This window comes from Moschus berezovskii, chromosome 14, assembly GCF_049115385.1.
Source record: "Moschus berezovskii isolate FMDL1 chromosome 14, NW_MosBer_1.0, whole genome shotgun sequence".
Classification (NCBI taxonomy): Eukaryota; Metazoa; Chordata; class Mammalia; order Artiodactyla; family Moschidae; genus Moschus; species Moschus berezovskii.
This window is the reverse complement of record NC_142473.1, coordinates 9,207,022-9,221,951: the sequence shown is the minus strand read 5'-3', so window position 1 is coordinate 9,221,951 and position 14,930 is coordinate 9,207,022.

The window sequence follows — 14,930 nt, the reverse complement described above, 5'->3', positions numbered from 1 at the left end:
ACTTAGCATAGTTTCTAAGACACTCAAAACGTGTTAAAATTGTATTGCTCTTCACATCCAAGTGTTTTTTTCTCTGGGAGCTTCTTCCGCCATAATCCCTTTTTGGATGTAAAAATTTGTGAAAATTATCCTGCTATCCTTTTTCCCTTGGGAGAATGACAGGCACACGAGGGCTTGCAGAAGTGTGGCTGTGTCAAATAAATCCAGTTTCAAAACAGGCCAATTATTTCCACTCTGGCTGCTCTGTGGAAAGACTCAAATGTGTTTGTATTTTTCCATAGTAATAGTCAGTCTTGGAATTTCAATTGTGCTTCACATTACTTATGCTTGGAAATTCAGCCTTTTTAATTTTATAATTCAAATTGAGTGTCAGCTGGTTTTTTCGTTTCTTTTTTCGGTCCTCAAGTCTTGAAATGGCCTTTAGCCTGAAACCTTGAATATGTAATGCTGTTTTGTTTCGGGAGTGACATGAGGGAAAGATTTCTCCCAACCTACATATTCTCCCTTCATATCCCAACCTATATATTCTCCCTTCAAACTCTTGTAGTGGCTTTATGGATAACTGCTGTGTGCCAGACAGTCAGACACTTTGCGTCTCTGGTCCTTCAGTCCTCATGGTTAGCCTCCAGGTAGAAATAATTGACACACCAGCCCTAAGTCACTTACTGACATGTGTCTGTGGAACTCCAGTCCACTTCCTTGCAGTCTACATGGTGCTCTTGTCAACCAACAGGATACACACCTTCTGGATGGAGAAACGTTGCCTCCCTAACAGAGAGAGAATGTTCTGAGATGCTGGGCTGTCTAATGTAATGTCACCTCTGCAATAATGTCTCCAAGCCATCATTGTCCCTCAGGGCTGAAACAATATTCCCCTTAAAGCTGCCACTCAATAACCCTTATTTCCTTGAACATAATTAATAAAATTGCAGCTTATATTTACTACCTCAACTCAGTTCAGTTCAGTTCAGTCACTCAGTTGTGTCCAACTCTTTGCGACCTCATGGACTGCAGCACGCTAGGCCTCCCTGTCCATAACCAACTCCCGGAGTTTACTCAAACTCATGTCCATTGAGTCGGTGATGCCATCCAACCATCTCATCCTCTGTCATCCCCTTCTCCTCCTGCCTTCAATCTTTCCCAGCATCAGGGTCTTTTCAAATGAGTCAGTTCTTTGCATCAGGTGGCCAAAGTATTGAAGTTTCAGCTCCAACATCAGTACTTCCAATGAACATTCAGGACTGATTTCCTTTTGGATCTCCTTTCAGTCCAAGGAACTCTCAAGAGTCTTCTCCAACACCACAGTCCAAAAGCATCAATTCTCCAGCACTCAGCTTTCTTTATAGTCCAACTCTCACATCCATACATGACTACTGGAAAAACCATAGCTCTGACTAGACAGACCTTTGTTGGCAAAGTAATGCTCTGATTTTTAATATGCTGTCTAGGTTGGTCATAACTTTTCTTCCAAGGAGCAAGTGTCTTTTAATTTCATGGCTGCAGTCACCATCTGCAGTGATTTTGGAGCCCCCCAAAATAAAGTCTGTCACTGTTTCCACTGTTTCCCCATCTATTTGCCATGAAGTGATGGGACCAGATGCCATGATCTTAGTTTTCTTAATGTTGAGTTTTAAGCCAACTTTTTCACTCTCCTCCTTCACTTTCATCAAGAGGCTATTTAGTTCTTTGCTTTCTGCCATAAGGGTGGTGTCATCTGCATATCTGAGGTTATTGATATTTTTCTCGGCAAACTTGATTCCAGCCTGTGCTTCCTCCAGCCCAGCGTTTCTCATGATGTACTCTGCATATAAGTTAAATAAGCATGGTGACAATATACAGCCTTGATGCACTCCTTTTCCTATTTGGAACCAGTTTGTTGTTCCATGTCCAGTTCTTACTGTTGCTTCCTGACCTGCAAACAGGTTTCTCAGGAGGCAGGTCAGGTGTTCTGGTATTCCCATCTCTTTAAGAATTTCCACAGTTTGTTGTTATCCATACAGTCAAAGGCTTTGGCGTAGTCAATAAAGCAGAAATAGATGTTCTTCTGGAATTCTCTTGCTTTTTCGATGATCCAACAGATGTTGGCAACTTGATCTCTGGTTCCTCTGCCTTTTCTAAATCCAGCTTGAACATCTGGAAGTTCATGGTTTACGTACTGTCGAAGACTGGCCTGGAGAATTTTGAGCATTACTTTACTAGCGTGTGAGATGAGTACAATTGAGTGATAGTTTGAACATTGTTTGGCATTGCCTTTCTTTGGGATTGGAATGAAAACTGACCTTTTCCAGTTCTGTGGTCCCTGCTGAGTTTTCCAAATTTGCTGGCGTATTGACTGCAGCACTTTCACAGCATCATCTTTTAGGATTTGAAATACTCATCTGGAATTCTGTCACCTCCACTAGCTTTGTTTGTATTGATACTACATAGTTCTTAGTTTGTTCGTAGTTCGTACCTCAACTCAGTAGGTGTTTAAAAATGATTATCAAATGACCTAGTAAATGACTAAAAGAATGAATAAATACTGTGTGTGTGTTCAGTTGCTCAACTGTGTCTGACTCTTTATCACTCCATGGATTGTAGCCCCGTCAGGCTCCTCTGTCCCTGGGATTTCCCAGGCAAGAATACTTGGGTGGGTTGCTATTTCCTCCTCCAGGGGATCTTTCTGACCCAGGATCTGATCTGGGTCTCTTGCATCTCCATCATTGTTAGGCGGATTCTTTAACAGTGCCACTGGGGAAGCCCAAATAAATACTAAATGACACAAATAAAAGGGCTTGTTTTGTGGGGTTTTTTTGGCGGGGGGCTCAATTGTCTGCTAAAAGTCTCATATCCATAGTTAGATTTTTATTTATTTCACTCTCCTAAGATTAAAATTAAAGACATCATAGGCAAAATCTGGACATATCCATTGAATGGAGATTTTGAATAAACCACTGCACATTTAGTTTTGGTGACTTGCATGTCATACTATAATCATTTATTCACTGATTATTTTGAGCATTTTAGTTTGTTTGCCAGTAATAGTTCTCCATCTAAATAATTTGTTAGAAACTCTGGAAAATGCCTATCATTAGCATATCCTTGAGAGTAGCCAACAGATTTTTGCAGCTGTAGTTCTCCTCTAAGGAAGTTCAAACCAAGGGCCCTGCTGCCTATACCATGGCTCAGCCCAGACACGTTGGCACCATTCTCTCCCAGCCCTCTGGTCTGTGATATCTGGGACATGTGAGGGAGATCAGGACACCCCTAGGAGGTTTTGATGAAGAGGCAATGCCCAGACTGTGACTTGCTTGCTTGTTTGGGAGTCTCTGAGGAATGTATTCTACTGCCTTCAGAACTTTTTTCCTTTTTTTTGAAGTACAGCGTTCACTAAACCCACCAGCTTTTATCCAGTTCTTTTTCATTTCTCTCAACTACTCAGGCCCCTACTATAATTCATTCCAATGACAGCTGGTTTTCAGAGTCAGTCAACACTTATAAGTTTGAGCAAAAGAAACAGCATTTAATGTTCAGTGAGCCCTCAGTAGCTTTAACATACACGACTATTTTATCTTCACAATAATCCTGTGGAATAATTGGGACAGATATTATTATTTCTACATCATAGATTAAGAAACTATGGCAGCTTTTATGACTAAGTCTCTAGCTCAGGTTGTCCCATTAGCAAGTGGTGGAGACAGAATCTTTGTGGTTTTATTTTTTTAAAATTGAAGTACAGCTAATTTACAATGTTGTTAGTTTCTGGCATACAGCACAGTGATCCAGTCGTACATATATATGTGTGAATTCTTTTTCAGAGTCTTTCCTAAGTTATTATAATGTATTGAATATAGTTCCCTGTGCTATACTATTGGTCCTTGCTGTTTTCCTATTTTATATATAATAGTTTTATCTGCTAATCCCAAGCTCCTGATTTATCCTCCCTGACTCCCCTTTCATAACCATAAGTTTGTTCTCTATGCCTGTGGGTTTGTTTCTGTTTTTTAAAAAAGCTCATTTGTATCATATTTTAAATTCCACGTATAAATGATATCACATGGTATTCGTCTTTCTGTTTCAGAGGTACTTCACTCAGTATGATAATCTCTAGGCCCATCCGTGTTGCAAATAGCATTATTTTGTTCTTTTCATAGCTGAGTAATACTCCATTGTGTGTATATGCCATGTCTTTATGCATTCATCGGCTGATGAACGTTTAAGTCTTCCATGTCTTGGCTATTGTAAATAATGTTGCTATGAACATTTAGGTGCATGTATCTTTTGAATTTAGTGTCTTCCCTGAATTTATGCCCAGGAGCAGGATTGCTAGATCATATGGCAATTCTATTTCTAGTTTTTCAAGGAACCTCCCTATTGTTTTCCATAGAGGCTGCGCTAGTTTACCCACTGACGGTGTAAGAAAGTTCCCTTTTCTCCATACCCACTCCAGTGTTTAATATAGTGTATACTGTAGATGTTTTAATGATAGCTATTCTGACCAGTGTGAGGTGATACCTCATTGTAGTTTTAATTTGCATTTCTCTAATAATCAGCACATTGAACATCTTTTCATGTGTCTACTGGCCATTTGTATGTCTTCTTTGGGAAATGTCTATTTAGAGCTGCATATTTTTTATTGAGTTGTTTGTTTTTTTTGTTATTGAGTTGTATGGGCTGTTTGTATAATTTGGAAGTGAAATCCTTATCAACTGCGTCATTTTCAAATATTTCTCCCAGTCCATAAGTTGTCTTTTCATTTTGTTTTATGCTTTCTTTTACTGCACAAAACCTTGTAAGTGTGATTAGGTCTCACTTGTTTACTTTTGCTTTTATCAATTTTTCTACTGTCTCAGGAGACCCACGTAAGAAAACATTGCTATGATTTTTGTCAGCGAATGTTTCACCTCTGTCCTCTTCTAGGAATTTTATGGTGTCTTGTCTTAAAGATTAACATTATTTTGAGTTTATTTTTGTGTATAATGTGAGGGAGTGTTTTAACTTCACTGATTTACATGTGGCTGTCCAACTTTCCTAATACCACTTGCCGAAGAGACTGTCTTTTCTTCATTTTTGGTTCCTTTGTTCAAGATGAATTGACCATAGGTACGTGGGTTTATTTCTAGCCTCTCTGTTCTGTTCCATTGATCCATATGTCTGTTTGTCAGTACCACACTTTTTTGATTACTATAGCTTTGTAATAATTGTCTGAAGTCTGGGAGGGTATGTCTCCAGCTTTGTTCTTTTTCCTCAGGATTTCCTTGGCAGTTCTGGAGATAGAATCTTGTTATTAGGTCTTTGGTTACAAAACAAAGTGGTGTATTTCTTAAGCCACATAGACATCTTTCTCTACTTGACTTTTGGATGCATTTTTCAGTTCTACAATTTTTTTGAAAGAGCCTATGGGACATCACAGTCCATTTTTGCTTACATCTCCCCCTTGTGAGTTCAGTCCTTCTCTCTTCCACATGTATGTTTCCTTTGGCACAGATCATTTTCCTCATCCTGTGAACAAGTCTGTCCTGAATTGGATCGATGAGCATGGTGATACTATTATTTCAGTGCATTACTCCTCTCTTTACCATCAGTCTCATCACTAAGATTCAGTTCAGTTCAGTCGCTCAGTCGTGTCCGAATCTCCGCGACCCCATGAATCACAGCACGCCAGGCCTCCCTGTCCATCACCAGCTCCCGGAGTTCACTCAAACTCACGTCCACAGAGTCGGTGATCCTCTGGCACTGCACTCTCAATGGTGGCTAACTCCCACCACCAAGTCAAATGACTTTTTCTCAGTTCACATTCCCATTGATCCTTTTTGATATTTGATGCTCCGTTTTGGAAGTCCTTGTTTCTCTGGCTTGGGAGCTTCTACACTTTGCCTTTTCTCCTTGTATTAATACTTTTCTGATTACTTCCTCTCCTTCACTGGCTTCTCTTCCTTTTCCCTCCTCCTGAGTCTAGTCATTCACCAGGATCCTACTCTGAGTTCTTATCTTTAATCTCTGGGCACTTTTTCCCCAACACCATCTTATCTACTTCTGTAACTTCACCCAACATCTTCTCCCACCCTAAACTCTGGCTCTACTGTTTTTCTTGAACTTCTATCTCAAGTTTCAACCACCACCAAGACATCTCCATTTGGACATATCTGATGTCATTTTCTATTAACCAGGACTCCTAATCGTCACTTTCCTACCTCTTATATAGCACAAAGCTTCCTAAACCACAGACTCAGTTTCAAATACCTGCTCTGCCAACTAATAGCTAAATGATCTATTACTCAATCTTTTAACATCTTGATTTTTTTCATCTTAAAAATAGAAATAATAACAGCACATCCTTAGATAGTATTTCTGAGACTGAAATAAGGTAATCCATGTACAAAAACTAGATTGTTGTAAAATAACTGGAATATAGTGAGCATGCAAACAGTGTATAATTAATTTTATGAATAAAAGTCTTCAGTGACTGATATAATCTACCAAAGCAAATACAAACCAACTGTAGTACTGAAGACCTCCCATGTTTAAAAATGACTTCTAAAATGACTTCACTTCCCACTCTTCCAAACAAATTACATTATTTCCCAAATGTACCTTGCACTTTGTTCCCCCTACCTTGTCTTACTTTTTATTCCCCTCTATTTCTACTTAATATCATTCTGTCTGTTCTTCAAAGTCCAGTCTAAATGTTGTTTTCTTCACAAAGTTTTCTCTTTCCTTCCCCTGTGAGATAGTTCTACTCAGAAGTTCCAAAGAACATCGTGCTTGCTTAAATCACTTTTCATGTTTTCCTCACCTTGACTTCACTCTGGTGAAGGGCTGGTGTTTTACCTGTGTTTATGTCCCGATCATTTTCCAGGAATATTGCATTTGTATTTGCTTGATATAGAAAATCTTAGGTTAAATTCTTAACATTAGAAAATGTTGCATGTTAACACTTTTTAAAGTGTTTCTTCTTTCAGAAGGAATTCTTTCAATTGGCAAGCCTAAAAGGAATCAGAGTCACTAAGAGAATTGAATTACTTAAATCCAAGGAATCATAGTGAACTCCCCAAAATTATCAATATAATTATCATGTTGCTGTTGTATATGTGGACAAATACATGTTAGTTAACTATTTCCCTGAACTTTGTATAAAAAATTGAATGCATATGGAAAACTCCATTTACTTAATAGGTATGATATACAAGACATGATTTTAGTTTTTTGAATTATGAGTTTTAACCCAGATTTTTCATTGTCTTTTCACTTTCTTCAAGAGGCTCCTCAGCTCCTCTTTGCTTTCTGCAGCAAGGGTGGTGTCATCTGCATATCTGAAGTTATTGCTATTTCTCCCGGCAATCTTGATACCAGCTTATGCTTCATCCAGCCTGGAATTCTGCATGATATACTCCACGTATAAGTTAGATAAGCAGGGTGATAATATACAGCGTTGACATACTGCTTTCCCAGTTGGAACCAGTCTGTTGTTCCATGTCGGATTCTGTTACTTCTAGACCTGCATACAGATTTCTCAGGAGGTAGGAAAGGTGGTCTGGTATTCCCATCTCTTCAAAAATTTCCCACAGTTTGTTGTGATCCACACAGTCAAAGGCTTTGGCATAGTCAATAAAGCAAAAGTAGATGTTTTTCTGGAACTCTCTTGCTTTTTCAATGATCCAGCGGACACTGGCAATTTGCTCTCTGGTTCCTCTGCCTTTCCTAAATCCAGCTTCAACATCTGGAAGTCTTTGGTTCACGTACTGTTGATGCCTCACTTGGAGAATTTTGAGCATGACTTTACTAGCGTGTGAGATGAGTGCAATTTTGTGGTAGTTTGAGCATTCTTTGGGATTGGAATGAAAACTGACCTTTTCCAGTCCTGTGTCCACTGCTGAGTTCTCCAAAATTGCTGGCATATTGAGTGCAGCACTTTCACGGCATCATCTTTTAGGATTTGAAATATCTCACCTGGAATTCCATCACCTCCACTAGCTTTGTTCATAGTGATGCCCCTTGACTAAGGCCCACTTGACTTTGCACTCCAGGATGTCTGGCTCTAGGTGAGTAATCTCACCATTGTGGTTGTCTGGGTCATTAAGATCTTTTTTGTATAGCTCTTCTGTGTATTCTTGCCACCTTTTCTTAATATCTTCTGCTTCTGTTAGATCCATACCATTTCTGTCCTTTATTGAGTCCATCTTTGCATGAAAATTTCCCTTGGTACCTCTAAATTTCCTGAAGATATCTCCAGTCTCTCCCGTTCTATTGTTTTCCTCTATTTCTTTGTATTAATCACTGAGGAAAACTTTCTTATCTCTCTTTGCTGTTCTTTGGAACTCTGCATTCAAATGGGTATATCTTTCTTTTTCTTCTTTGCCTTCAGCTTCTCTTCTTTTCTCAACTATTTGTAACACCCCCTCAGGCAACCAATTTTTCTTGTTGCATTTCTTTTTCTTGGGATGGTCTTGATCACTGTCTCCTCTACAGTGTCACAAACCTCCATCCATAGTTCTTCAGGCACTCTGTCTATCAGATCTAATCACTTGAATCTGTTGTATTCCCACTGTATAATCATAAGGATTTGATTTAGGTCATACCTGAATGGGCTAGTGGTTTTCCTTACTTTCTTCAATTTAAGTCTGAATTTGGCAATAAGGAGTTGTTGATCTGAGCCACAGTCAGCTCCTGGTCTTGCTTTTGCAGACTGTTTAGAGCTTCTCCATCTTTTGCTGTAAAGAATATAATCAATCAGATTTTGGTATTGATATCCTCTGGTGATATCCATGTGTAGAGTCATCTCTTGTGTTGTTGGTAGAAGGTGTTTGCTATGACCAGTGCATTCTCTTGGCAAAACTCTGTTAGCCTTTGCCCTGTTTCATTTTGTACTCCAAGGCCAAATTTCCCTGTTACCCCAGGTATCTCTTGACTTCCTACTTTTGCATTCCAGTCCCCTGTGATGAAAAGGACATCTTTCTAGAAGGTCTTGTAGGTCATCATAGAAAAAAAATAAAATCATGGCATTCAGTCCCATCACTTCATGGCAAATAGATGGGGAAACAATGGAAACAGTGACAGAGTCTATTTTTTGGGCTCCAAAATCACTGCAGATATTGACTGCAGCCATGAAATTAAAAGACTCTTACTCCTTCGAAGAAAAGCTATGACCAACCTAGACAGCATATTAAAAAGCAGACATTACTTTGCCAACAAAGGTCCATCTAGTCAAAGCTATTTTTTTTCTAGTAGGTATGTATGGATGTGAGAGTTGGACCATAAAGAAATCTGAGCACCAAAGAATTGATACTTTTGAATTGTGTTGGAGAAGACTCTTGAGAGTCCCTTGGATTGCAAGGAGATCAAACCAGTCAATCCTAAAGGTAATCAGTCCTGAATATTCCTTGGAAGGACTGATGCTAAAGCTGAAACTCCAATACTTTGGCCACCTGATGTGAAGAACTGACTCCTTGGAAAAGCCCCTGATGCTGGGAAAGACTGAAGGGAGGAAGAGAAGGGAACAAGAGAGGATAAGATGGTTGGATGGCATCACTGGCTTGATGTCCATGAGTTTTTCAAGCTCCGGAGTTGGTGATGGACAGGGAAGACTGGTGTGCTGCAGTTCATGGGGTCACAAAAAGTTGGATACGACTGGGACGACTGAACTAACCTGATACAAGGCATTGGGCTACATGCTCGGAATTGCAAAAAACAATCAGACATCGATTTTGCTCTGGGGGTTAATTCTTTCATGAATTAGATGCAATGTGATATTGTATACACTACTATTTTTTCAAGTAACTGTTAAAATCTTAGGTGTAATTTATAGTGTACCAATGAACATTCATGTAGGCACATGTCTTCAAATTTTTTATGGAAGACAACAGAAAAAATAAGATTCAAAATACAAGTGTGTACTTTTCAGTCAATTTATCCAGAAATCTATTAATGGCTGAAACAAATTAAATCAAAGTCTCCTTTTTTTTCTCATATAAGTGTGCTTGTTTTAGCTTCAGCACTTTTTAGTACTGGCAACAGATGTTGTCATGTTGGCATTAGGAACTTTCATTGGCCTTATTGGAGAGGTAAGTGGAGAAGGCAATAAGGGAGCTGTGTGGTTGGACAGTTGGCTGGAGTATCTTTCAATAAGCCCTCCTTGGAGGGTCTTCTGCTGGGCCCTGGGAACTGATGGAAGTGAAGGGCTTTCAAGCCATTTATACACCAAAATTCACGTATGTATTAGTTATTATTCTTTTTGTTTCTTTCTCCCTTTCTTTTTTCTTCCTTTTTTTTCTTTCTCTCTTCCTTCATCTACTAAATAAATCACATGCAACTAGAATATTCTCTGGCACAGAAAGTGCTAAGGAAGAGTTAGCTTTATTGTTTTTATTATTATTTGTCTTCTACCAATTAAATTCAATATAAAGTATTTGTGTTCTCTTTCTGACTTACTTGTATAATAGGCTCCAGTTTCATCCACCTTTTTGGAACTGATTCAAATGCATCCCTTTTTTTAGCTGAGTAATATTTCATTGTGTATGTGTTCCATAAATTCCTTATCCATTCATCTATCGATGGACATCTAGGTCACTTCCATGTCCTAGCTATTGTAAACAGTGCTGCAATGAACATTGGGGTACACATGTAAAGTACAGAGATAGTTACAACCACAGCCTGTTAATTCCAATCAGATTCTGTGGGAGGCCTGGGCCTGGCACAACCCACTGGAGTGGGTTGCCATTTCCTCCTCCAGAGGATCTTCCTGACCCAGGGATTGAACCCTCATCTGTTACGTCACCTGCATTGGCAGGCAGGATCATTACCACTAGCACCACTTGGGAAGCGCCTATAGTACAATACATACATAAACAAATATACTTAACACAGTCCCTACAAAATAATACGAACATATATTTCTATAGACAGTATATGTCATGAAATAGTATATTGAAATGTAAAATTGCATTTTCTGTTCTATAGTTTTCCCTGATCTTGCCAAGGATTCTGTGTTCCCTAATCTTAGATGTGCCTTCAGGACTACAATCAAACACTACTTGATTGAAGGCAGTACTTCTTTCTAAACTTGAAAAAACCTAAGATCATTTGAGAAGGCTATGTCAGTTGTCTCCAACTAAGATTGAGAGGGAAAATGTTTGAGGGAAGCAGAAGAGAAAGGAGCAATTTCTTTAAACTGGAAAATGGGTCATTTGGGCAGTTCCCATGAAGAATAAAGATCCATACTCCATTTCCCACTCTTTGGAAGCTGCTGGGGTGGCCAGGAGGTAGACCTCCAGAGTCTGGATCCTTTAGAACTGGAGACTTCCACAGTGTAGGGGAGCAAAATTGAAACTCAGACATTATCTTCTCCAAGGCACCAGGAGGTGGCAGAGTGGAGATTCAAACCCAGAGCTGTCTAGAAACCAACGCACGTTCTGTTAGAAATATCTGAGATTTATGCACAAAACAGTGGTTTTCTAATTGTAGTGAGTGAGGATAGTTACCTTACATATGGGGAGGGAATTTTCTTTCAAGTACCTTGCAAAGGGTGTGGCAGGAAAAACTCAGAATTTTGAATCAAATGACATAGGTTTGAATCACAGCTGAGCAATTTTTGATGTTGTCAACTGAAAAAAGGAAATAATAATGCCTAGCCCATTTGTTTACAGTATAATTGAATAGATATGTACCTTTTAAATTGAAGGATTACATATTAAAAATTTCACTTCCTGCCCTTTAAGACTGTCCCTATGATCAGATATTACATAATGATACAAGATAAATGCTAGGGGCTCACAGACATGAAACTCATTTTCTGGATTCAGAAATAAATCCAGATTCATTTTCTGGATAAGTATTTTCTTGAAATAAAAAGGCAAACTTGTCCCTAGAATATTAACCAAAATTATATACTTACATAAAAATTTGATGTATTTTACTGCTTGATACTCTAGACAGCTTGATTGCAAATGCAGAGTTACTATGTACCCAGAAACAATATAGAACCAAAACAGCATTCAGATTTTTGTGTGAGGAAGACTTGGATTCAAAACTCAATTAGAGTTTTGCAACAATCTAGACCACTAAGCTTAGGTATGTTAACCTCTATGGTATTTCATTTTCTCACATATAAAATGAAAATGGTGATATTAAGATTTGCCACGGCAATGTGGAGGATGGTGAATTCCTCAAACACAGGATGTATCATGCTGTCATAATAGCTGCTCAATGAGTATTAATTCCTCTTAGACTAGAAAGACACTTCAAATCACTTACCTTAACCCTCTTACGTTGAGATGAGGAAATCATGCCCCCAAATTTTATTTGCTTTAATTCACTGGAAGCAAAGCTATCAGAACTATTAGAACTATGAGTCCTAACAAGAATGTACCTATATGCTAAATATTGATAGTAAATAATTACCTATAACATAAATTAAATACAAGTCTTGAGGAAAGTCTTATTATGCCATGAGGGAATTTAACTTTTGGTTAAATGCACCATGTAAGCCAGCACAGTGAGTTACCTCCTTTATTGCTTTTGGAAACTTGCTCAGGAAGCAGCCGTGTTATAAGGGGTCACATCATCATCATCATCTTCAGTGCCATAAGCTAATGGTGATTCGAAGAGTAAATGTCAAGGTGGAAAATTTCTTAGTGGTTTAAATCGTGGCCAGGAAGTCAGGTATCATAAATACTCAACTTTAGTTTTGTCTTAGAAAAGTGAAACAGCTTTCTCTTAATCGTGCTGAGGAGCTCTTGCTGATAGAGATGGTTATACTAAGAATCAGCTGTTACTCTGTGGCCTGACCCTTACCAGGACCAAACCCCAGAGTGGAATTTTTCCCCAAAGCATCTTTTTTTTTCTAACAACCATCGGATTAAGGGCCTTCCTGGTGGCTCAGACAGTAAAGAATCTGCCTGCAATACGGGAGAGCCAGGTTTGATCCCTGGGTTGGGAAGATCCCCTGGAGAAGGAAATGGCAACCCACCCCAGTATTCTTGTCTGGAGAAGTCCACGGGCAGAGGAGCCTAGCAGGTTACAGTTCATGGGGTCGCAAAGAGTCGGACACAACTGAACAACTAACCTTTCACTTTCAAGGATTAAATGACTTAAGTGGATCTTCAAGTACCTCTCTTTCAGTAAAAGCTGGGAAGGCCAGGGGTTTCTTTTTTTTTTTTTTTTATCTCTCTATATTCTTTGCTTCTTTGCATCAGGTGGCCAAAAATTTGGAGCTTCAGTTTCAGCTTCAGTCCTTCCATGAATATTCAGGACTGATTTCCTTTAGGACTGACTGGTTTGATCCCCTTGCAGTCTAAGGGACTCTCAAGAGTCTTCTCCAGCACCACAGTTGGAATACTTTGGCCACCTGTTGAGAAGAGACAACTCATTGGAAGAGACCTTGCTGCTGGAAAGGATTGAGGGTAAAAGGAAAAGAGGGAAGCAGAGGATGGCATGGTTAAATAGCATCACTGACTCAATGGACATGAATTTAAGCAAACTCCAGGAAACAGGAGGAGCCTGGTATGCTACAGTTCATGGGGTTGCAAAGAGTCAGACATGACTTAGCAACTGAACAGCAACAACGTTCTTTGCTTTTCTCTGAATCACTTTTAATCAACTTCAGATATGCTTAAGACATTTTCTTTGTGTGCAAGAGGTAATGCTCGTTAGCTGAGTAAGTTAGTAGTTTAATTTATTGTTTATAGCCTATTTCCGAAATAGATTTATTGCTGAATTATTCACTGATTAATTCATATGCTTTGGGGAGCACTGTCTCAGTTGTCACATTTATTAAATAACATGTAATGGATTTTTTAAAATTTAATGTTCTTAATTATATAATTGGGCTTCCCTGGTGGCTCAGCTGTTGAATACTTAATATTCATCTCTCTATAATCTAGTTCAGAAAAAGAAAATCTTCTTCTCTTTAGTCCCCACCTGTGACATATCCCCTCATATCATCACCCTTCCACATGGTTCTGATCCCAACCTTTCCTCTTCACACTTGACCTGACAGGCTCCTGCTAGCTCTTCACATCCAGAAGTAAGCATTGCTTTTCAACAGCAAGTCAGCTGAGAGAACATTATGTGTGTTTTCCTTGGGAACAATCTGATTGAAACTGAATTCAAATGAAGTTAATTTTAAAGACTCAGAGGAATCATATAGAACCCAATGGCAAGAAGTGGTTTGAAGGGCTGTGTTGGGCAGGGAGTTTCATCCTTCCAGCTCCTCCGCCAGATTTCTCAACAGTCTCCAACCCACTTCCCATCACTCAGAACCCTGCCATTACTGTTAGCACTCAGTAGGGCAGAGCAAGGAATGGATACAATTCAGCCAAGGGGATGATTAATTTCCAGACACGTTTTCATAATCTGAACATGAATTCAGACTATAAGGGCTTCTGGCAACAGCTATTTACTTTTTTTAAAAATTTTCAGTAAGGAAACCTGGACTGTAATATATCTCTCTCCTTGTAGAATTTAGATGACAAGGAGTAATCGACAGCTTCAGACACCTTACTTTTCATCCCAAGCCCCTAAAACTTTGCTGTCAGGGAGGCCCTGGCTTGAGTTTTCAGGAGACAGTTCAACACAGATAGCAGATGAGCCGGCTGCTCTTTCTCCGCTTTTCATAAACTGCTGGCTGCACCTTCACATGGCATTTTCCTCTGCCCTGCTGGGACTGCACAGCAAATCTCACATACGCTTTGAAAGCCTGTGGCTCACCAATCCAGCTTATGTCTAAGCCAGGAATCATTTCATTGGAGGATGATGACAGTCGACTTATAATAAGGAAATGGAAGACTCTCATGGACTCCAATCTCAGGACGGCCTTCCTGAGAAATGGGACAGTTACAGGCTCTGTCTCCATCTCCCCCTCTCAGTCTCTCTCTCTCCCTCGTGCTCTCAGCTGTAGCCTGCAGGTTCGCTATTCTTTTCTCTTTCAGCTTCGCTTCAAGGTGGATGCTCCCCCC